At 44.6% G+C, this 24,113-nt stretch overlaps 1 protein-coding gene across 2 annotated transcripts in view; it reads left to right on the top strand.

Annotated features, from left to right (window-relative positions):
- Nucleotides 1-24,113, top strand: part of APBA1 (amyloid beta precursor protein binding family A member 1) — a 431,170-nt gene that overhangs the window by 219,003 nt on the left and 188,054 nt on the right. The gene's annotated exons all lie outside the window — the stretch shown is intronic.

Here is a 24,113-nt window from a genome sequence, read left to right as displayed (position 1 = left end):
GGTTGACTGGCTCTTTTATGCAGGCAGAAATAATGTTTCCAGCCAATATCCCCCACCCAATTCAGCTGTCACAAGTATTTGTCCACGAAAAGATTAATAACATGAAGACCCGGACTTACTGTATCTAAATCCGCATGCAGTGGACCAATCTTGGGGACTAATATAATTCTATTCACCACTTGCAGGTCGCAGCCGGTGTGTGTAGGGTAGTGCGGGTTGTTTGGCTGAAGAGCAGGTGCCATGGGCATCACAGCAGAGCAATGGCTGTGGCAGGCAGTGGGAACCATTCTGTGCTCCCCCGTGCTTTGCAGGGGTGTCATACAGGAGCTGATACTGGCCTGTTTTTGAAGCCGAGCCTAATATGATTTTATCGGCTGGTCAAATTGGGTCTGGTTCTTCCTGAATCCTAGTAATCTGGAACACTGGCTTGGTTTTAATTGAGCCCAGTGGTTTCCGACCACGGTATTCCTCTCTGCCCCAACTTATAATCAGAGACGCCGTGTCCTCTAATTGCAGGTCAATATATTTGACTACACTACTACAACCTTGCTAATCATAGGCCCTGGTAATACATTTAGTGATCTGTGTAAACTACAGGGAGTGCAGAATTATTAGGCAAATGAGTATTTTGACCACATCATCCTCTTTATGCATGTTGTCTTACTCCAAGCTGTATAGGCTCGAAAGCCTACTACCAATTAAGCATATTAGGTGATGTGCATCTCTGTAATGAGAAGGGGTGTGGTCTAATGACATCAACACCCTATATCAGGTGTGCATAATTATTAGGCAACTTCCTTTCCTTTGGCAAAATGGGTCAAAAGAAGGACTTGACAGGCTCAGAAAAGTCAAAAATAGTGAGATATCTTGCAGAGGGATGCAGCACTCTTAAAATTGCAAAGCTTCTGAAGCGTGATCATCGAACAATCAAGCGTTTCATTCAAAATAGTCAACAGGGTCGCAAGAAGCATGTGGAAAAACCAAGGCGCAAAATAACTGCCCATGAACTAAGAAAAGTCAAGCGTGCAGCTGCCACGATGCCACTTGCCACCAGTTTGGCCATATTTCAGAGCTGCAACATCACTGGAGTACCCAAAAGCACAAGGTGTGCAATACTCAGAGACATGGCCAAGGTAAGAAAGGCTGAAAGACGACCACCACTGAACAAGACACACAAGCTGAAACGTCAAGACTGGGCCAAGAAATATCTCAAGACTGATTTTTCTAAGGTTTTATGGACTGATGAAATGAGAGTGAGTCTTGATGGGCCAGATGGATGGGCCCGTGGCTGGATTGGTAAAGGGCAGAGAGCTCCAGTCCGACTCAGACGCCAGCAAGGTGGAGGTGGAGTACTGGTTTGGGCTGGTATCATCAAAGATGAGCTTGTTGGGCCTTTTCGGGTTGAGGATGGAGTCAAGCTCAACTCCCAGTCCTACTGCCAGTTCCTGGAAGACACCTTCTTCAAGCAGTGGTACAGGAAGAAGTCTGCATCCTTCAAGAAAAACATGATTCTCATGCAGGACAATGCTCCATCACACGCGTCCAAGTACTCCACAGCGTGGCTGGCAAGAAAGGGTATAAAAGAAGGAAATCTAATGACATAGCCTCCTTGTTCACCTGATCTGAACCCCATTGAGAACCTGTGGTCCATCATCAAATGTGAGATTTACAAGGAGGGAAAACAGTACACCTCTCTGAACAGTGTCTGGGAGGCTGTGGTTGCTGCTGCACGCAATGTTGATGGTGAACAGATCAAAACACTGACAGAATCCATGGATGGCAGGCTTTTGAGTGTCCTTGCAAAGAAAGGTGGCTATATTGGTCACTGATTTGTTTTTGTTTTGTTTTTGAATGTCAGAAATGTATATTTGTGAATGTTGAGATGTTATATTGGTTTCACTGGTAATAATAAATTATTGAAATGGGTATATATTTTTTTTGTTAAGTTGCCTAATAATTATGCACAGTAATAGTCACCTGCACACACAGATATCCCCCTAACATAGCTAAAACTAAAAACTACTTCCAAAAATATTCAGCTTTGATATTAATGAGTTTTTTGGGTTCATTGAGAACATGGTTGTTGTTCAATAATAAAATTAATCCTCAAAAATACAACTTGCCTAATAATTCTGCACTCCCTGTATGACTTTAATACCTTCTTGCATTTGCCAAGTGTTTTAATCCTCTTCACATCTGTTCTACAATGACATCCATCAGAAAAAATGCCAAACTTTATCCTAATGGCGAATGTAATTTCAAACAATTTGTCATCCATGTGTGCTTGAGAAACTCCTATTTGCGCCTTGTGGCTGTTATTCCATTCATGTCTTTGTTTTTGTGGATAAAGCTTTTTGATACAGCGTTCTGTTCAGTAAGACCTCTCCTCACACTTGTACATTCCTAAAGTTTAGTCGAACTTGGTTTAGCCTGCTGCGTATGCTTTTGTTTAAACTGTGCTTTTTAGGGTCGAGCCTGCGTTGCATGCGCTCGCGCATTCGTATCGCAGCGAGACTCTTTTGTATTTAGAAAAGGGCTCGGAGCCCTGTCAACTTCACGTCAGTGTTTTTTATTGGTTTGTGGGCTTCCCTAATAAAATCTGCTTGCTTTCATTAGTCGAAGGCACCCATATGTCATGCCTTTTCCTGTGGCTATCCCTCCTCGAGCGCAGCGACCAAGTACAGAAAACATGCGAGGCTCGCTGTTTTCCATTGGGCTCGTGGACTTTTTTTTCTCTCTAATTTACGAGCGCGATCTCGCTTGGCAGAAGTCGAGCGCTTTACATACTTGATTTCACTTTTTCGGGTTATGTACATAAATGCATTTTGCCCGATAGGTGAAAAGTCGGGTTAAGACTTTACAACGCGATCAGCTCTAACATGAGCAAACGCGAGACCCGTTGCATTGTAAATGCTTGTTTACTTTGCCCCCTCCTCGTACCACTACTGATAAAGCATATTGGCATGCACCAAATAGCAAGCCATTCCCAGGATTTATGGTTTCTATATCATTTAGTTAAGTACTTCTAGCAGAGCTGACAAAATACCTCTGAAGCTAACATCACATTTTACAGATGTATCCATTTGTTTTTCCATTGATTCATCACAGTGCCTTGTTGGAACACATGTTCTCCGTCTTTTACAATCTTGATAGGAGGTCTGTTGATTTAACTTTCAACCCCGGCAATGAATGGCACTGACCCCAAAGAGAGGCGGGATGTAAGGCATTGGAACTTAACAAGGCATTGGCCTAAATACTCAAGCGCAGTCTGACGGCAACCATACAGTAGATTACAAGTAGGCGCTCCTGATCTTACATTGTTAGGTTGAAACCTAAAATACCTCTTCTATCCTTCAAGTGCATAAAACACCATGTGCATTTTAAACATGGGAGTTCTAGAGGGCAGTGAAGATGGCAAAGAGAGATTATTATGGTAAACATTGAAGCAAAGAGACACTTGCAATCTACTCCCTCTCCCCCACTCAAAAGTTGCCTCGCATCATGTAATACTTTCACACAATTTTCCCCTAACACATATCTGATCTCATCAAAATGTCCCTCGTCAGGCATCAGGTGTACAGACAACTAAAGGAGGCAATTGTTCCTCGATTTGTGAGGAAACCAACAAATAGCCCAAAGAACCAAGTCACCGACAGGCAAATAACAAATCCCAGAAAAATCATTTTCGGGGATAACACAAGACAACCGCATAGATATGCCGACAGAATAATAACCTCTATGAAAGAAAAGAGAACAAGGCATCTCTACTCTGATCATTTCCATCCGACGTCACAGTGGGTGCTGCAGAAACGAGGAGCTCTTCAAAAACAAATTATCTTTTTCTCTGACAGTTCAGCTATTAGCAGATGAGAAAACATTCGTGGCCGTCTCTTGATTTAGTGCACTCTTGATCTGGAGAGAAAATGCATATTACTGCGCATTTTAATGCAGGGTTTCACACCAATCTGCAGAAAACAGTACAAAGCCGTTTATCACTGCTACACTTTTTAGTGGCCCCGAAGGACAGCGAGGAAGGGTTGCCATATATTACGAGGAATAAAGCACTCCCATTGCTTATGTGAAGAAGATATTGTAAATCACCTGCGAGATCCGCGATCAGTAAGAAACAAGCCCTTGCAGCCAGTTCGTCTGTGTGGTCACAGACTTTCAAGGTTCAAGTATTGAACAGTGTGCTGTAATGTTTCACATGAATGTGGCTGTCTCTTTTTCTTGCTTCCAGTTCTTCCTTCCTTCAGTCGCCGAATAAAATGTATTCAATTTAAATCATACATCCCAAAAATAAACTATATAAAGAAAAAGACACCAGCTGAAGTGCTGGACAGCTTTATCATCCTGTGCATAGAAGAATGTTGCCTGTAACACATAACAAAGACACAGCTGTTTCACTAATCAGCTCCATGGCATCTCAGTTTTAGAGGCCAAACCATCGACCGGTGTTTAATGTGGAGTTTAGATATGCATGGAAAGCACCTCTGCAAATGTAACTAATTTAAGGAGTACATCTGCTGCTTGCAGCAATTATAAAAATTAATGATTTCTCAGCTTCCGGGCTAGATACCTTGAATTACAGGCAGAAGTGACCTCGCACACATCGAGGGGGTGAAGCAAAGGGAGAAGTACAGATCCTAATTAAAAATGCATTCAAAAAGTCAATAAGATTGACTTTTTCTTTTTATAAACCGAGTCACGCAATGTAAATGCATATCTTCATACACAGATCCACTATCTGAGTAAAATCCGTACATGCTTCCAGGCACACTCAGACCAACACATACACAAGATGGATTAGTGAGCCATACGCTGGCCTTCAGTAGATGTGTTGAAGTGGAGATTTCAAATTGGAATCCCAGCAAGGAAGACTCAAACCTTTCAACCTTCGCAGATTGATAAAAATAAAGCAATTTAAAACCTGTATTTACAATACTTAGATGCAACATAAGTGCTAACCAAAAAAAAACAAAAAATCTTTACTTCTACGGACAGGCACACAGACCAAAATACATCTAATCATGCATGCACAAATGCCATCGGACACATCCACACCAGTGGACATTGAATCAGTGATTCAAGAACCCATCCACAAAAGGCAACATACGTACCATGCACTCCCGTGCAACACATCCGAATGATAGCTTGGTTAGCAGTTTGCACAAAAGGAATGGTGGCCACCGTGGAATGGGCTGATATAAAATCACAGTCACCATTTTAGATGGCGCTAGGTATGTGATATACATGGAGGCCTCAAATACCAGACATCCTACGATTCCATGAGCTTCTCTGACCAGCCCTGCACCTGGCAGCCACAGGTGCTACTACTAAGGTTGGAGATTGTAGGTGGAACACCACCTCCATGTTAAGGCACGACCCCACCACTACCCCCCCTCCCCTGTTCCCGTGATTCATCTCTCCAGGTTCTAAGGGCTAGCTCTAATCCATAGGCAGCCTGATGTCCAGCTCTAAGCCTGAAGCATGACCAAGCCCCCGTACCCCCTCAGTGCCTTCTCAAGTTCCCACTGGTTACCCAAGTGCCCTGTGACCCCCATTGGCTCTACATTACACTGCTGCACGTTTGTGGCCTTAACTGAAGAAAAATAGAAATGTAGCTTGAGGAAGTAAAGGCCATGGTGGCGATGAATATTTTTCGGCAGCTTTTGCAAAGATTTGACAGGTGTTCGATGTTGGGGGGTACTTAGGAATTGCAACAGTACTTTTCTTGACAGCAGGTTATTCTTTTGCTTGTGTTCTGTTCTTGTTTGCGTATCAGGCCACTGATGACTTTTTCCCAATGGTGTGCACTTTTTCCTTGTTGTCGTATTCTTCTGGTTGTGCCTGAAGGACATGAATGAGGTATTTCCTTATTTTTCCACAGGTGACTGATAGGATGGCTCCAAGACTTGAGGTCTTTAGTGATGGGGGTAGCAAGGGATGTTCTTAAAGCTTAAGAGATTGGTGAGGGGGGGTGACTAGTGCCCTAATATGGCAGATGGACTTTTCTAAGCTCCCAAGGGGCGCACAGGAAGCTCAGTTATCCACCTCCCCCTCCACCCTTGCCACTGCACCTATTGATTGTCCTCCTTAATCCTCTGCGACCCCAAGGGTCTGGAAAATCAGCTGCCAGAACTGCTTATCTGCCACGTGTCGATGCTGCGGAGCTCAGGCGACCGAAGAGCAGTAATGCCTAGGCCCGGCCAGTATACCAAGACCTCTGCCTTATTACCTCCGAAGGCAGAGTCACTTGGAAGACTGAGGTACACTCTTCCCTGGGCCCCTTCAAACCGCCATTCCAGGACTGCCTTGCCACAGTTGGAAAAAGTATGACCTCCAAGGGACAATACGGCTGCCATCGGAGCCCTGGCATCGGTGCGAGGCGGTGGTGCTGGAGAACTAGGCCTCTCACCGCCCACCCCACCCTCCATTCCCTCTGATGGCAGAGAGTTGCTTTGAGGGCGGAGGCAGGCCATTCCAGGGACCCCGTCAAGCTGAAACCTCAGATTGCCTTGCAGTGACGTGGCTGGAGAGCCCCCCGAAGGACGATACCACTGCCATTGACGCTTGCATATCGGCACAAGGCGGGCGGTGGCATTGTGGCTAGAGCTTGGGGGTCGTTTGAAACCGAACAGTCAAAGTCTACTCTGGACTTAAACAGAGAAGTGGATGTAGCGCTATACTCCTGAGTTCTACGTCCATCCAATCACAGACTCCTTGAGGCCGGCTGGTGCTCCCCCTTAAATACATACCAAGCTCTATGGGCGGGCAGGCCTCTGGGGAATATACACCATGCGCCGTGCCTCTTGGGTCCTGCCACACAGCGACTGGCCCCTTCAGGCTCATTAGAGGCTCCATATCAGCACATGCATTGTCCTGCCCCTTCCCTTTTTGTTACCATACTAATGTGGCCAGCCAGACTTTACTTATGCTCAGCGTAACATCTGTGGGACAGCAGGGGGCTGATTGTCCAAAACAATTTCTGCAACAGCCTCACTATGGCGAAAGGCCATGATCTGCTAACTCTTGGCCACCGTCCAGCACTGCATAAGACCCTTGTAGTCAGTTCGCAGCACTGGAAAGTACATACCATGTTGGGCGCCGAATGCGGGCCTGACCGGCCGCTTCACCTTTTTGCCATCTACTTTGATCTGTACACCCAGCATAACACCCCACAGGCCCCCAGATTGTTCTGTCCACACTTTCCTAGAAAAAAACTCTGGTGCCCTCCCTGTGATGGACTTGGTAAATCCTCTCATGTGGGACTCTGCACTGATCGACAACAAAAACATGCCAAGACACCCCCTGCGCAACACTGGGCGTGATACCTCAAGGAACCCCTTCATATTTCTCTAATGCCCAGGACACGGGTTGGTATGGTTGCTGTAAGAACACAAAGCAGACTCTCCCCCACCCCCCATCACCCAGCACAGAACCAGACAAACTGGATGTAATCCTGAAGGAAATCCAGGATTCCAGAGCTGCCAAAAACATTGCAAAGGGGCGCTAGTGCCCGACTTGAGTTTGCTCCTTGTCACTCATTGCAAGCTGTCTGACAGCGTCAAACTAGCAGAAGGAGACCTTGCCAACTTGCTCCCAAAACAGGCAGCTCACATAACCAATATGGACACGGAAATGGAAACCCGGCGTTCACAATTGTTACATGACGGAGCTTTGGATGCAGAGGGTTGAGCAAGGTGCAATAACGTGTGCATAATTGAACTGCCCGAGGGAATGGAGGGGCCCAATACCACACAGGCCATTGAAAATTGCCTGAAAACCAAAGTTGTACCACAAGGACTTTCAAGCCTGTTCACGGTCGAAAGGGCATAGAGGGAACCCTACACATCGCACACCACCTGGGGCACCCCAAAGACCCATTGTGGATGGCTTCCTGAATTTCCGGAACAAGATGTCGTAGTAGAGAAGGCCAGAGAAAATGCCCCAGTTGTTGTTGACAACACCAATGTGTCCCTTTTCCCTGATTATGCTCTGGAAGTCCAGCGTAGGTGATTGTCGTTTCTTTCAGCAAAAAGAGAACTTCTCGCAGAGGCATTACTATACACTCTAATGTTTCCAGATTGCGCTTGCGAGTAATATACAATCAATGGATGCTGTTATTTAATGCACCTGAATTGGTATGGGACTAGCTGGAGAATCACTATCCAAATGCTCAACACCCCAGGTCTTCAGAAAACACATGCAGCCCTTCGCGTTGGACCCTGCACCGACAGGGGACCGCTTGACGATCTCCATCTCATGCTGCTCCTTGTCCCCAACAGGCCCTGAACAGACATGCTGTGATAGCCACTGTGACTTCATCCAGATAGCACCGACCTCCCCCATCCCCTCCAGCCTTCACCTAGCTCCTCCAGCAGTGCATCCTCTGACTCCAACATGAGCATGGCGCTCTTTCCCACAGTGAGGCAGCAAACTTCAGACACTAATTTGGTCTTTCTATCATTGTCATCATCATAGACATTCAACATCATTACTGGAGGGGCAAGCTGATAATAACAATCCACCTCACTTGCACTATCTGAAACACATGTATTGTAATTATTGTTTTCTTAGCTAGTTTCCTGAGGGGCTGTACCCTTCAGCCGCATTGTCTTATTTCTGTGGCTCCCTGAGGAACTCTATTTGACACTATTCTCGCTGTACTCTCTTTAATGTTGCCGGCTTTACTGGCCAACCCCTAGAGAAGTTGCTACAGTTTGTTTAGTTCTGATAAGTTTTTTTTTATGGTCGAACAAATATTTCTTGCTGGACCTTGTATTTGGATTCAGCTGTTGGTTATTTACTGTCTGTCATGCAATGAATACTCAGGGTAGAGAGGGACGGAGACGGGTTCCATATCTTATGCTTTTTACTTGCTTTATATATCCTGACATTTACAAATCACTATAAAATTATAAAGTCAGGGAAATGGGCTCAGTCCACAAGCGGCATATTATACAACTTAAGTGCTGCAAGGCCCACACAGTATGTTTGCAGAAGTCAAATCTCTCGTCTGGATGGCAGACCACTGGTGCTGGGTAGCATTTACAACACAAACACAGAACAAGACTTCTTTTTATCACACTTCTCCATACTAGCAGACTGGTCCCATTTGCTGTGGTTGATCGGAGGTGAATTCAATGCGGTTTTAAATACCCATCTCGACCAGTCTCATCCCAACCCCTTCCCGGCACCCCATCATTTAGAGAAGCAAAGGCTGTACAAAACTGGGCACTGGGTGGTCTCTATCAGATGTATGGAGGTAGTTGAATGTTTGGATGCAGGAATGCTCATTATATTCTCCGCTGCACAAACCTCACTTCCGACTAGACAGGTTTTTTTTTCCCTTGTGCTTCCTGGTGAGCATATCAACTCCATATATCTGGGCAAACATCATCTGACCACAACCCCCTGAAATAACCATGTCCTGAGGCCGAATCCCCACCCCTGTCCCCACAAGGTGACTAGATCCTAGCCAACTGGAAGACGCAATATTCAGGGACACTCTGGCCACTGCAACCACTGACCATTTTGTGAACAATGCAGGCACTGTCTCATCATCCCTAGTGGAGTGGGAGACATTGAAAGTGATCATCTGGGGGACGTCCATTCCTACGACAGTCGGGCACGCTACTCGGTCTTACACAATGTAACACAAGTGGGAGTGTTAGAACAATTAGTGGCCCACGATGACTCACAAGCAGATTATCTAAGGGAATGCTGCATCCAATGTGCGGAACTCCTTGAATGTCTGAGGGTCATGGACAACAATACTTACACGCAAAAGATACATACAGAGGGTGTCAAATTTGGGAGCTCCATTGACATGTATAATCTGACTGCCACTGTCCCCAACCCCCATCCTGCCAGGACTAATATGCACATTTATATGGCCCTTGCCCACCCCCTGCTACCATTCATACCTTCCTGGATGGCCTGTACTTACAGCAGTTGCCAAGGCCCCACTGAGCAGAGCTAGGAGCCCCACTGATGCTTAACGAAATCTGTAATGCGATAGCTGAGCTCCCTTATAATAAGACGCCTGGACTAGATGGCTTGCCAATCGGGTTTTACACCACCTTTGCAACCTGCCTATTGCCATGACTTGACACACTATACAAATCATCACTAGAGTCTGACTCCCTCCCACCAACTACATGTCAGGCGCTAGTTATGTCCCTACTCAAACTTGCCACAACCCGGATGAAATTTTCTGTTACAGGCCATTATCCCTGCTGTCAACTGAATACCTAATATTGAGCAAGATTTTGGCAAAGAGGTTGCTCCCTCTATTACCCAATTTGGAGGCTGCCAAGGGTATATACCATGCTGCTGGGTGCCTCTCTCTAGACCTCCAGCAGGTATTCAACACATATATGCCACTTTACCTTAGTTCAGTATCCCCCTGGCCTACATTTGGTGGGTCAAACTGTTCAGTCCCACAGCACGGGCAAGGACGGGATCCCACATACCCAACACTTACCCTATCTTCTGCGGCACTCGGCAGGAATACCCTTAACCCTGCTCATTTTTGTACTGCCAGTGGAACCACTAGCACAGAGCATTAGGCAGATGGCAGGCGACTAGTGTATATCGCAGGGACACTACAACACCATGCTATTTCTCTGTATGCAGGGGACCTAATATTATATATACGTGACCTGACCGTGGACTTGACAGCACTTGCCACCCTGCTCCAACTATTTGCAGAACTCTCCGGCTTTCAAATTAGCTGCAACAAATCCCATGCATTCTTCTTCCAAGAATGTATATTGGGGGACACAATAGCGTTGGGCACTAGTCAGATCCTAAAGCTCCACAACCTTTCTACCATCTTGGCATACAAATATATAGGATCACTTTACCTCTGTTAGAAATGGGTCTTTGGTTGACAGTCAGGTTACCCCCTGTACAAGCAAGGACCCTCACTCTAGTCAGGGTAAAAAAGAATCACCCTCAGCTAACCCTTGCTTACCCCCTTGGTAGCTTGGCAGAGCAGTTGGCTTAACTTCAGAGTGCTAGGTGTAAAGTATTTGTACCAACACACACAGTAACTTAATGAAAACACTACAAAATGACACAACATAGCTTTAGAAAAATAGGAAATATTTATCTAAACAAAACAAGACCACAACGACAAAAATCCGGCATACACAAGTCAAGTTATGAATTTTTAAGGTTTAAACAAAAAAATAGCGCTTAGAAACACAAAATGCTTCGATGAGGTGCTAACACGGCGTCATGACTGAATCGTTCCCAACAATCCAACACCCACGGCGCTGGGCACAGAGTCACGTAGACCCCCCAGGAACAGTACCTTTGGTGAAGAGTGAAAACAAGCCCATGCGCGAAGTCGGGTATCGCGCCGTCTGTGCGAAACATTGAATCCGCGCACTTCGAGTGGCATCGGTCACAACGTGATGTGGCGACTTCCACAGAGTCGCGTACTTCGGTGGGGCTGCAGCGATGTCGGGCCTGCGAAGGTCGTCGCGTTCCAGCGAAGATCACAGAGTCGGTTGCAGGTGGTGTCACCGGATTCAGCAGCGGCGTCGGTCCGGAGTCGTCCAAAGTCGATTTCCTTGAATTTTCACCAGCTTTCCTTTCAAGGGCCCAGGGACTGGATAGGGCACCACTTGTCAGAGCAGGAGTCTCTCCAGAGACTCCAGTTGCTGGCAGAGAGAAGTCTTTGCTGTCCCTGAGGCAAGCTCTAAATCAAGCCCTTGGAGATTTCTTCTTAAGATGGAAGGCACACAAAGTCCAGTCTTTGCCCTCTTACTCTGGCAGAAGCAGCAACTGCAGGATAGCTCCACAAAGCACAGTCACAGGCAGGGCAGCTCTTCTTCCTCAGTTCTTCTCCAGGCAGAGGTTCCTCTTGTTTCTAGAAGTGTTCTAAAGTCTGTAGTTTTGGGTGCCCTTCTTATACCCAATTTCTCCTTTGAAGTAGGCCTACTTGAAAGCAGAGTCTCTTATGAATGTGAAATCCTGCCTTTCCCAGGCCAGGCCCCAGACACTCACCAGGGGGTCAGAGACTGCATTGTGTGAGGACAGGCACAGCATTTCCAGGTGTAAACGACCTCTCCTCCTCTCCCTCCTAGCACAGATGGCTCATCAGGAAATGCAGACTGCACCCCAGCTCCCTTTGTGTCACTGTCTAGTGTGAGGTGCAACCAGCCCAACTGTCAAACTGACCCAGACAGGGAATCCACAAACGGGCAGAGTCACAGAAATGTTATAAGCAAGGAAATGCTCACTTTCTAAAAGTGGCATTTTCAAACACACAATCTTAAAATCAACTTTACTAAAAGATATATTTTTAAATTGTAAGCTCAGAGACCGCAAACTCCACATATCCATTCGCTCCCAAAAGGAATCTACACTTTAGTCAGATTTAAAGGTAGCCCCCATGTTAACCTATGAGAGGGACAGGCCTTGCAAAAGTGAAAAACGAATTTAGCAATATTTCACTGTCAGGACATATAAAACACATTACTATATGTCCTACCTTAACCATACACGTCACCCTGCCCTTGGGGCTACCTGGGCCTACCTTAGGGGTGTCTGACATGTAAGAAAAGGGAAGGTTTAGGCCAGGCAAGTGGGTACACTTGCCAAGTCGAATTTACAGTTAAAACTGCACACACAGACACTGCAATGGCAGGTCATGATTACAGAGCTACTTATGTAGGTGGCACAACCAGTGCTGCAGGCCCACTAGTAGCATTTGATTTACAGGCCCTAGGCACCTCTAGTGCACTGTCCTAGGGACTTACTAGCAAATCAAATATGCCAATCATGTATAAGCCAATTACATACACATTTTGTAAAGGAGCACTTGCACGTTAGCACTGGTTAGCAGTGGTAGAGTGCCCAGAGTAACAAAAACAGTAAAATCAGAGTCCAGCACACATCAACAACCTGGGGAACAGAGGCAAAAAGTTAAGGGAGACCACGCCAAGGATGAAAAGTCTAACAACTTCTTTCAGTAGCAGGACGATTAGTGCTCTTTAAGATGGTGATACTGCTGTGTCTGTTATATTTTTTTGTTAACCTACAAGCGGTGGTCCTTGTGGCTTATTTTTGTTATTATAATACCTTACTTATTTACTTGATATGGGGCACAGATCGACAGAGAGTGAGCTTGCCTAAGTTACAACTCCTTCCGGATGAGGGTGAAATGGGCACCCCAGACTTCTAAGTCTACTGCTGTGCAGGCCAACTACAGTAGTTGTCATACTGGCTAGCAGGATTTCACCTATCGAAATAGATTATATCCCACAACAACTACAGATGGGTGCCCTGCATACGTTACTGTTACCGGAGTGTGTGCGTGTCCCGTTTCTCCCCAGGTTCATTTAGTCTTGAATAATGTGCTTATGTACTAGAAACAGGCACTAAAATACAGAGGCCCCCACCCACTAATCACCTCATATACCACTTAAAGGGCTACCGACACAAATGGGCCTCTCAAATCTCTAGGCCTGAGACCATTGGAGACTGCTGGGGTACACACACTGGCAGAACTGTTCGCTGACAGAGAACTCCTGTCACACCAGGTATTCACTCAAACTCATGGGCTACTGACTTCTCGCTTCTTAATACATGCTAACATTTTTTGATACGTCCCCAAACACTGGACACCAATGGGGACAGAACCAGAGACATACTACCCCATCCAGGCAATATATGAAATGGGCACTGGCAGACACTTGGTCAAATGGCTGTATAAAGGCCTTAGATCACATTTACATTTTTATTAACACCCCTCAGGAACCAATTGGAAGAGGACCTAGGTTGAGTCCTGCATGACAAGAAATGGCACTTTCTAATTGAATATCCCAGCACAATCTCACGTAATTCCCAGTTTAAATTAATTCAGTGCCCCCTGACTGCCCCAGATGCCACAACGACCCAGCAGACCTCATACATGTGCTATGGGCTTGCCATTCCTTAAGTACTTGTTGGGCCGAGATCCACACTGCCGCTACAAACCTGGCAGAAGCCCTCCACTGGAAAACGGTGGAACACTGTCTGTTAGGCATGTACCAGCGCCCCAAGCAGTCCAAAACCCTCACATGTTATAGACCTGGCCCTTATACTGTCAAAGAGACAGATTACCAAGCGCTGGAAATGCCTTATAGCGCCACTTGCGAGTAGTTAGCAAGAGAAGGTTATACACTGGGGTACTGTGGAAAGCCTTGCTCTATGAAGGAAGAAATAGTGCGGGCTCCAGAAACGGCCTATATCCCCAACATGGGAAGCCCTTTTGGAAACTCGACGAGGAGTCCCCCCCAAGGCATAAAATTCGAGCACCCCGGCATTCCCTAAAATTGTCTTCCAATGTCCATAACCGATCACTCCTTCTGAACAGGCATATGCCCAATGATAGCCACTGTAACTGGTTTTCGTCCCTTGCTCCCCCCTCTCAAAAGTCTCCTATTTCACCATTTCCTGTTTCTTCACGCATGTCCAGCAACTAGTTGGACTTGGGATAGGTGGCAGAGGTACTTTCAATTGTTATTTTTTACAAACTTTTAGGCACACAGTTTTCTATTGACTTGATTTATCCTCAGCAATGATAATATAACCTCATACATGAAGATGTACAAATCGTCTGATGCAATCTCTCTCTTGCTTACGTACTCCAACATGTAAAAAATTGAATTGTTTCCGATTGTATGCTCCATCATTTCCAGCTATGATAAAGCTTAATAGTTTATTTGAAAAAAAAAAAGCTCAACAGATTAGTTTGATGGGTCTAATTTGTGTCTGATTCGTGGTAGTGGTGTGATGAGCAACAGCATGGGAAGATGACCTAACCAGTCAAGTGGGAGATGGGTGTTGTTTTTGATGGATAGCAGCAATGTGATTTTGAGGTCCAGAATGCTGTCTTGTGTGGTTGTGTGACTCTGATGTGTTGATTGTGTCTGTATCATTCGTAGTGAGGTCTCCTGATAAGATGAAGCCCCACATGACTGAGAAAGATGGTGATCACAAAGTTGATTGGCAAAGACAAAAATGTTTTGTTCTGTTTTAACAGTGACTAGACAGGGTGGAAGGACATAGGGCCAGATGTAGGAAGGTTCCCTTTTGCAAGTTGCAAATTGCGAGTCCCAGCGACTCGCAATTTGCAACTCGCAAAAGGGAATGCAGAAAGGTGTCTCAGACACCTTCTGTGACTCGCTATGGGGTCGCAAAGACCCACCTCATAAATATTTATGAGGTGGGTCACAGTTTGGGACCCCATAGCGAGTCTAGGCACTCACGGGGATGGTGGCATGCTGGAGACAGCAGACCACCATGTCCGTGACTGCTTTTCAATAAAGCAGTTTTTTTTTTCTCTTTGCAGCCCGTTTTCCTTAAAGGAAAACGAGCTGCAAATAGAAAGAATACCGAAACCTTTTTCTTTTGGTTTTTTTCAGAGCAGGCAGTGGTCCATAGGACCACTGCCTGCTCTGAAAAAATAATTTTGTGAGCATTCACAAAGGGGAAGGGTCCCATGGGGACCCCTTCCCGTTTGCGAATGAGTTACCATCCACTTCAAGTGGATGGTAACTGCAAGTTGATTTGCGACCGCTTTCGCGGTCACAAATCAACTCTACATAGCGGTGCGACTCGCAAATAGGAAGGGAACACCCCTTCCTATTTGCGAGTCTGAAACACATTTTGCAAGTCCGTACCGACTCGCAAAATGTGTTTCTGCATCGCGTGAGGCCTTTTGCGCCTCTCAAACGGCTTTTTTTGCCGTTTGCGAGGCGCAAAAGGCTACGTACATCTGGCCCATAGTTTGAAAGGAACTCAGAGAAGTGACACAAGAGGATTTTGTAGAGCCTTATGGCTAATACTTTCAGGCTGGTTTCCATCCATTGTTTATTAATTTGTTTATTGATGCCTTTATTTAACCTCTTTGTCACTAAACCTATTTCCCCTTCTGTGCTAAGCCTTTTTTTGGCTATTTTGGGTAGTTCGCGCTTAGGCCACCATAACTTTTTGTCCACATATGCTATTCACGCTAAATTTCCATTCTTTTTTCGAAGCGTCCTGGGGATACTAATGGGTACCCAGGATTTATGGAGTACCCTGGAGGGGACTTAGAAATTGGCCAAAATACAGCTCCATTTTGGGCTTTTTGTGGGGAAAAATTGGAAAAAGTGCTGCAGAACAAAGCATCAGGTTCTTTACCTGCAAATTGCATTAACTAAGGGCTTGCAGTGCTAAAATCACCATCATCCCAGCTATCAGGAACAGGCAAACTAGAATCAGACAACCACATTTTTTAACACAGTTTTGGTATTTTAATAGGGCATACCCCATGTTTCCTATTTTTGGTGCTTTCAACCTCCTTCCAGTTAGTGACAGAAATGGGTGTGGAGCCAATGGTGGATCCCGTAAAGCTATACATTTCTGAAAAGTAGACAAAATTCTGAATTCAGAATGGGGTCATTTGTGTAGATCCTTCAAGGTTTTCCTATAGAAAATAACAGTTGAAATAAAAAATATTGAAATTGAGTTGAAAAAAACAGCCATTTCTGTCTACGTTTTCATCAGTAACTTTCCCACTGTGGAAGATTTTCAAAAGCAACCCTTCTGGTTGCGGGGATATACAGTGCTTTTAGGTTCACCAAGAACCCAAGGTATTTAGAGCCAATTAATGAGCTGACCTTGCAATGGGTTCTCATTGTGTACCGGTTATACAGCAATTCATTTGGTAAAATATAAAGAGTGAAAAATAGGTATCAAGGAAACCTATGTAATTGGCACAAGTTATGGAGTTTAGAAGTGGTAGTTATTTGCATGTCTCTGAATTTGTGAGTACCTATTCTAGCGTGTGAATTAGAGGGCATTTCTCAAAATGACTTCTCTCTTACCCACTCTCTTACGTTTGGAAGGTGCAAATGCAGAGAAAGACAATTGGTAATAACACTTGTTCTGCTAGTCTGTGTTCCCCCATGTCTCCCAATAAAAATGGTACCTCAATTGTGAGGGTAGGCTTAATGCCAGCAATAGGAAACGCCTCAAAACGCACCACAGACACATCACATTTTTCCACAGAAAACTGCTTTGTCCCTCAAATACTGACGGCATCCAAATTAGTCTGCTCACCAGATGATTCCCTTCGGACAGAAAAGTCACTGCAGAATCATGCATATCCTCCTCTGCTTCAGATGCAGAGTGAGTCTCATAATCATGGTCAGAGGAAGATTGAAAAAGCATACTAACAACTTGCTGAGCTGTCATCCTGCCGCTAGCCATAGTTCTTCCTATTAAAAGTAACTTGACAAATACGTCAACAACCAACAATGTGTAAAATAAGCATTAAACAAAGTGTGGCTTTATCACAAAGACCTATAGTCTCAAAAACGGTACCACTCACTTGCCAGAGACAGTTACACTCACTATAACCTGCCAAAATTTAAAATCCCTGGTGTCTAGTGGTTTCTGACCCCTCCCCCCCCGAACCCTCCCACTTCCCGTGTGGGTGTGTGCTAGGATGGCTGGGGGACATCCAATGCACATGCCCACCGCTTGCGTCGGACGGCCCCCAGCCATCTGATGCACGCAAGGGGTTATTTCATTGGGATCTTTCACCAAAATGCTAAACAAACTTTACGAAAACTGTTTCAATACAGTTGTGCCTATCCATTATATTTAATGTTTGATGGCTGATACTCCTTAACCTTGTTAAATCTATCTATCAGTTATATTTTAAAGCGCTAGGGTTGAAAACTCAGAAGATTTGTGTATAGGTTAAGGTCAATGCGGGCTCTGAAATGAAAAAAACATTGAACCCTTGATTGCTGATTGCCTACTATGACTTATGCATGCATGAGTGGCGATATGTATGAGGCTCAATAGATTTTTTTAATGCATGCTGTTTATTCTTCAGTGATTACAATGAATGAGGTTGCTCTGTGCTTGTGTGTGTTGTGCGGAAGTGGGAAGTTGAGGGTATCTGTGTCAGGGCTAAACAGGAGTCATCACCTCAGTTACTTTTTTTTCTTTCTACACATTTCCATGGAATGCACATACAAATAATGCCCAGAGAGTGGTTATATGAAACATGGCAGCCTTCCATCAAACTTTTTCAGTGGAGACAGCTTCTTTAACACTATATAGAATTCTCAACCACACACTTGGAAATCCCTAAATACAGCTCTCCATAGTCCACCAGGACAGCGGAGGTGTTTACCCACACATCCCGGTGAGAGTGCAGGCCACCCGCCAAACTCCAGATGCAGCCAGTAGTAATCAACCTAGTCACTAACATTAGTTATTGACCCTATTCCTTGCATGATTCCAAAATTGTTTTACAAGCAAAAGTGCTAAACCAGTGAGGGCACATTCTGGATTCATTGCAGTGGTGTAAACAGGGGGGAGGGAAGTAACTGAAATGTAAGTGTTAGGCATAGCACAAAGATATCTTGCCAAAAGGACAAAATGGGCCAAGAGGCGTCCTGGCAACCAAAGCGTAAAATGTTCTTCTTGGGATAGTGACATCGCATACAACTAATACTGACATCAAGACTAAGTATACAGATAAGACATGGAGTGCCCTATTAAAGAACATTGGGAATAGGACAATTACAATATTTGTATTATGATATTGTAAGTGACTGCAAAACTTATGGCCGATCTTGTTTTGTGTGACATCAAGCAGCCCTCCAGGAGTGCAGTTTGTTCTATATAAGAACTTAGGGTGGGGGTTGGCAGTGCATTCTAAAAAGAAAGTCCGTCACATGCTGGCACTAAAACTTCAGTGCACATGCAGTAGCAGACAGTCAATGGTATTATTCCACCAGCGCTTCGCTGGCAATGTCCTGACATGGATAGAAAGATTAAGATGCAGGAAACAACGTGTTTAGGGCTCTGGTTACAAATAAGTTAAGAAAGAGCATAATTAGCTTATGGCTCAAGGGGGAATGAGGGACCTACTGTGACGTTTCGGGTAGTCAAAAAAGGAGCAGATAGAGTTGTTTGAGCTCAACTGGAGCAGATTTAGAAAATTACCCTCAGGGAAGAGGTCCTTCATCTGATGAAGTTGAGGTTTCTTAAGTTGTGCATAAACCTTAGGTTCCGACATCAGTGCAAACAATGGAAGCAATAAGATTTTGTTTAGATGCAGGCCTTGGGAATAACTGTCTCATTGTAGCGGTCTTTTTATTTTGGCATCCCGGTGAACAAAGATGCCCAGATGGCGAATGGATGACTCCTGCCACTGGAAAAGGAAGTAGAGGTCACATTCAACAATATACGATGTTGGGGTGATGTGGTATCTTGACTTGGCAGTCTTGTGCTTGTGTTAGAATATAGAGGGTATTCTGCTTTGGAATATATTGTTGTGAATTCTGCTGCAGCTTGGACTGTTGTAAAGCTATGGAAAAGGCTGCATGGTGATTGGGGCATCGTCACATGCAAATTAACCTGTTCAACCTCACCTTGTGTGCTGCACCAACGCTTCTAAGGAATACAACAGAGGTATATGTCATATTTGCCGATATTATACGGAACCTTGTAAGATGGCCAAATAGAATGAATTCTAGAATGAAAGGTGATATATTTGTAGTGGAGTCCTGCACAGACCGCACAATTTCATCTGCGTTTAGGGATAGCAGAATTCTCATGTCAAGAACACGTAGGCCCCTGCAGGGTTAATGATCGCAAAGCACATAGATTAGGCGCTTCAGTGTGATGCCAAATAGCAGGGGAGCAAGAAGGCGACCTTGACATGTATCTTTGTCGATAGAATTTGGCTATCAGACAGCACCTTAACCTTTTTCTGCACTGTGGACACGATGTACAACAGAGATATCCAACTAAGCATTTTAGAGCCCAGCCTAGTCCTCCTTAGAACAGCAAGCATGAACACCAGGTCCAGGCAATCCAAGCCCTTCTACGCATCTAGAAAATGTATGCAACATACAATTCCAGTCACAAATGTTGTAGCAGCACAAGAATGGTATTGAGAATATACAAAGTGGTATGCTCATGAACGAAACATGCCTCTTCAGAGAGAACTATACCAAGCATGAGTGGGAGAATTCTGCTCAAAGTGACCTTCAACAAGTTTGTGTTGAAGAACTATAGGGGTCTGTAAGATTTTCAGCCAGTCACCACTTGCTAGTTTTAGTAACAAAAAAATGGCCTCCAAAAGATTTGGTGGTAACATTTGGCTGCCAATATGTCTTTATATTAATTACAGAAAACATCTGTCAAGCTGAAGCTGTGTATTGCTTTACTACCGGGCATGTCGCAAGCAGCTGCCTTTATTTTAGGAAACTATACGGGCTGCAAGAGTGGTCCCCCCTTTCCCTTTGAGAAGTATCAGTCGTAATAATTGTTAGTAACTGATCTAAGCATATTATAAATAGCAACTTCAATGTCATCTCCTTGTATTACCTTTACCTCCGTCCATGCTAAGTTTTCTGTTCAGTATCCTGGCCATGGCTGCACTCATTGATGCTTTGTAAGGTGTAGATTTTTCATGTTCCTTTGGCCACTTTCAAAGTAAAAATTTAATTTGTCCATTTTATCTTTTTCCTGAAGTTGTGAAAACATTTATTATCCAATAACTTTACTATAGTCTTTTGTCTTTTTATATGCCAGGGCTATCTTTTGTTCTAAAGATTTAGATTTTTAAAACTCTAACAGGCACTACGTTCTCAATATATTTATTAATGGTATAGTCAAGCACTTAAAGATAGATTGCTAGATGGACTAGATCATACAATCGACAAACCTGTAAAATATAGTCAACACTGTGTATATCAAGATTGGGTAGACATCCATCATTGGATCTGTCGAGACTAGGACAACAGAGGTTTATCTGCTGTAATTGAGTGTGGTCCTAGAGTGAGATTGAATGATTTTGCATGAAGTTTGTTGAAAAAGGCATTTTAGATATGCCTTAGGGCATCTGAGAAGAGACCGAATATGATAGTGGGAAGAATAGGAGGGAAGTGAGGATAGAAAGGAAAGAAGCCATGTGGTCCAGGAACGGGTTACAGAAGTAGCATTATCACGGCAATCCATACTTGGATGTAAAGCTCTAGAGAGACAGACATTCTATCATGTGTTGTGTGTGAAGGCATCCAGTGTCTTCCACATGTTCTGTGAAGTAATAGGGTTCTGTGCGATCTTTGACCGAGCATTGTGAGTGCATCTGAGATAGGTAAACCAAGGCCACCCTGTGTGGTAAGAAACATTGTTAGGAGATTTCCAAACTAGGAGAATTACTTTGAGTGCAATGGTTATTAGGAGGTCTAAGAGGCCAGGATACAGATCTGGAAGCTCAATTCAAGTTGCTGATGTATGCAGCCCAAGCATTATCTTTGGAAATTCTAGTAGAATAAATGTCTTGAAGATTTTGCATAATTGGGCAGTAATTTTCTCCCAGTAGGGATTCAACCATTTACATGTAAAACAATTGTTAGGGATCACCACACACTGTTTAATATGACCAACAAGTGTCAGAGTCTGTAGGTTTTAGCTTAAATAGTTTAGTCTCAGTCCAGTAGAGAAAGTGGGAGGCAAACATTTTTGTCTGTATCAATGAAGTGATGAGTTTGGTTTGAAGGAAATTGGAGCATGTTTTAAGCCAGGTTTCAGCTTGGGGAGGTCCTCTGCCTGTATCGTGGTAGTAGGTAGACTATTTACTCTGGATAGGAGGGTTAGATTGGCTAGACTACACAGAGATTTGTCAATCTTGGACACTACATGACCGCCCTCCCCCAACACATTCGTGTAAGAGAGAAAAAGAAAGGTGGTTTGAGAAGATTACCTAGTTTGGAGATCTTCATTTTGATTTTCGGAAAGCCATAGAAATCTAAGCTACGGAGGACATCTTTCTCTTTGATAGTGGCAAATGATAGGGTCTCAGTTTCTGAGAAAATATCTGACTCAGACTTGAGCATATGTTTTGCGTGAACAGTGGCACAGTCCTCAATAGTACTAATCCTGCTTTCTGCTTATCGCCATCCTGATATTGAGATCTTTAGGATCCTTCTTGAGTGTTGGGTTGTTAGATTTGCTTTTGATCAGAGAATGAAGTATCAGCTGTTCTTATTTGGTTCTTTTGAGGTTGCCCTCACTGTTCTTCTCCTTGTGGTCTTTAGAGTCAGCCTCTAAAGACTGACGCTTAGTATAAATGTGAGGAGTGACGCTTAGTATAAATGTATATGATAGTAGCTGTGCCTGATATACTGGCTTCCTGGACAATCAACATAGAGGGATCCCCTCATACAAGCAGTCACCTGTCTGGGATGAGTGGGCAATTCAGACAGAGAAATGAGTAATAGCAATGACAAGTAGGGTCTTATCCTGTTTTAGTATGGGGCATGCCAGTAACGTGGCATTGGGAGTGCTCAGGAGATGGATTGAGCAGTGAGTAGAAGGCGCAATGGTGTGAAAACACAGACAACACTTATAGTAGAAGGCATATGCTTACAGGGCCACTATTGTCCAATTGCAGACTACGAGGTCAAAAGGCAGAGAGTCAATGATCTTCAGCAGTCCAAACTGAGCACCAGATGTGCAGGGAACCTGAAGGTCAGCAATCCTACTACATTGGCGTTAGCTCGTCCCCCAGGCTGTCATCTGGAGGTAGGTGGTGGTAAGTACATGGTGGTGACGAATTGTGTGCCACCAACTTCCCATGAGCAGTAGTGGGGTCTTCCTTGATGATCGCAATATACAGACTAGAGAGGTGCCGCCATCTTGCCTGCAACGCAGTCGAGGTACATGAGGCACAGACGCCACAGTCAGGTAAAAATCTCCGAGAGACCTCAGTCTGTTTAAACCTGCTGTTGGCTTTGAGTCTTTTTTGAAAACTGTGTACAACTGCATCCCCGGCATAAACAATGGATTGGTTGTGGTACGGAGGAGAGGGCTCACCGAAGCTCAGAAGGGAGCGGCCATCTTGGGTGGACACCAAGCCACGACCCTCTATACTAGGGATTCTTAATAGCTTGATGCCTTGCTTCATTTTTTTTGCCGTTCACCTCTTGTTAATGAGACCTAGCACTTATCCTAGTCTGTGAACTTTATAGGAATTTCAAAGCTGTCTTTTCTGTGGACCCAGTTACACTCCGAGCATAACCATCGTTAGTGATTGAGCAGGGGAACACCTGTTCCCTAAATTGCGTTTCCCGCTTGGCTTTAGAGATTCTAATAGACCTTGGTTGGGCATGCCTGTGAGTTCCTGTTCATATTGGACTAATAGCTGACAGCTGAAGTGGCAAGGTATGCCCTGCCTCTCCTGCTGGTGTGGGTGCGGAAGTAATATATCTCAAACAGCAGGCTTGTTCACCCAATTCCCCCTTTTCATAGGGGAACAAAGTAGCAGTTGGTAGGGTCCACATTACATAACAGTATCAGAAAATGAATAGAATTACCTCTCTCACAGTTCAGTAGCAGTGATGTACAGAACGACCTCTTGAGGACACCCGAGGATCATCTATAACTAGTAAATCTCCGTAGGGTAGGAGAGAGAAGGTACTGGCAACGGTCTAGACTAGTTATTTTCCTCTGAAGACTAGTGAAAAGAAAGAGGTGTTACTTACTCGGAAGACAGGCTGAGTCTTTATTTGTTCTGCCAATGGTTGCGTATTTTAAGTAACTTAAAGGAAGCCACTAACCTCTGGAGACTATCCAAGGCACTGGGGCCCTCGCTGTCCCTGAGGAACACACCCCAGACCCAGAGGGACGTGACGTCCCTGAAGAGCACCGAAGGCCCTGGAGGCATTGCTGAGAAGAATATGATGAGGCACATTTCCAATTACATGGGAACTACTAAATGCAGCACTGTGAATTCTACCAGGCTTGCAGATAATATAGTGCTTCCTGTCTTGCTGCATTAAGTGGTTACTAAGTAAGCTCTCTTGAGCGATTCCCACATTGTCTCTATCCTTCATGTCATCAGTTAAGCATACCAGAGTAGATATGTATTCTGCTCCGAAAATCCTCCTCAATGGCAGAAAACTGCACAAATCAGGTGCCTCGTGCATGAAGAGTTTGGTTGCAGCTCAGTGGTTTGCTTTGAGCTTGACCAATCTCACCCTTTGCTGTGTGAGGCATTCTTAAACGAGTGGCAAGGCAAACTGACTTTTTGCAAC

This window comes from Pleurodeles waltl, chromosome 1_1 (genome assembly GCF_031143425.1).
Source record: "Pleurodeles waltl isolate 20211129_DDA chromosome 1_1, aPleWal1.hap1.20221129, whole genome shotgun sequence".
Taxonomy (NCBI): domain Eukaryota; kingdom Metazoa; phylum Chordata; class Amphibia; order Caudata; family Salamandridae; genus Pleurodeles; species Pleurodeles waltl.
Note: the sequence above shows the minus strand (reverse complement) of the source record. Positions and strands in the feature narration are given on the sequence as shown.